We start from the raw sequence: 863 nt of genomic DNA on the forward strand, positions 1-863 counted from the left end.
AGGTCGCTGGTTCGAATCCGGCTCGAAGGAATTTTTTTTCTTTCAAAACAATTTTTTTTTGTTTTTTCCCACATTATTTTATTTTCTACGAATTGAGCATTATTTTAAACTTTAGTGCTAATGTAAATAAATAAAATACAAAATATTTCTGTCACTAATGTATGAGTATAAATAAATGTGTAAACTGAGATATCAAAGGCTTTGGGACGTACGTGCTCAAATCGATATTTAACAGGCTAATACATTAATTTTATATATTACACATGAACTATAAAAAATTAGAACACATATTACTAAACAAATTCTAATGTTATGTTAGTAGAATCCGAGTTCAAATCTCGTTCGAACCTTTATTTTTGTATAAAATTATTATTGCAAAAATTCCAATAAATTTATGATATATTACTTTACATCATCATTATCATATATTACTTTACAATGTGCAAATGAGAAATAAACAGAGGTTCAGTGGTGTAACAGTTAGCACTCTGAACTCTAGATCCAACAATCCGAGTTTAAATCTCGGTGAAATTTTCATTTTTGCATAAAATTATTATTGCAAAAATGTTAATAAATTTATGACTTTGAAATATACAAATGAGCAATAAACAGAGGTTCCATGGTGTAATGGTCAGCACTCTGGACTTTGAATCCAGCGATCCGAGTTCAAATCTCGGTGGAACCTTCATTTTTGCATAAAATTATTATTGCAAACGTTAATAAATTTACGACTTTGAAATATGCAAATGAGTAATGAACAGAGGTTCCATGGTGTAATGGTCAGCACTCTGGACTTTGAATCCAGCGATCCGAGTTCAAATCTCGGTGGAACCTTTATTTAGATCGGAAGAGCACACGTCTGA

At 30.5% G+C, this 863-nt stretch overlaps 2 non-coding genes across 2 annotated transcripts; both read left to right on the top strand.

Annotated features, from left to right (window-relative positions):
• Positions 1–613: 613 nt before the first annotated feature.
• On the top strand, positions 614–685 carry Trnaq-uug. Its single transcript has one exon. It is a non-coding gene; the product is annotated as a tRNA-Gln (tRNA).
• A 77-nt stretch (positions 686–762) lies between these two features.
• On the top strand, positions 763–834 carry Trnaq-uug. Its single transcript has one exon. It is a non-coding gene; the product is annotated as a tRNA-Gln (tRNA).
• The last annotated feature ends 29 nt before the right edge of the window (positions 835–863 follow it).

Source organism: Wasmannia auropunctata, unplaced genomic scaffold, assembly GCF_000956235.1.
Source record: "Wasmannia auropunctata unplaced genomic scaffold, wasmannia.A_1.0 LD336050.1, whole genome shotgun sequence".
NCBI lineage: Eukaryota > Metazoa > Arthropoda > Insecta > Hymenoptera > Formicidae > Wasmannia > Wasmannia auropunctata.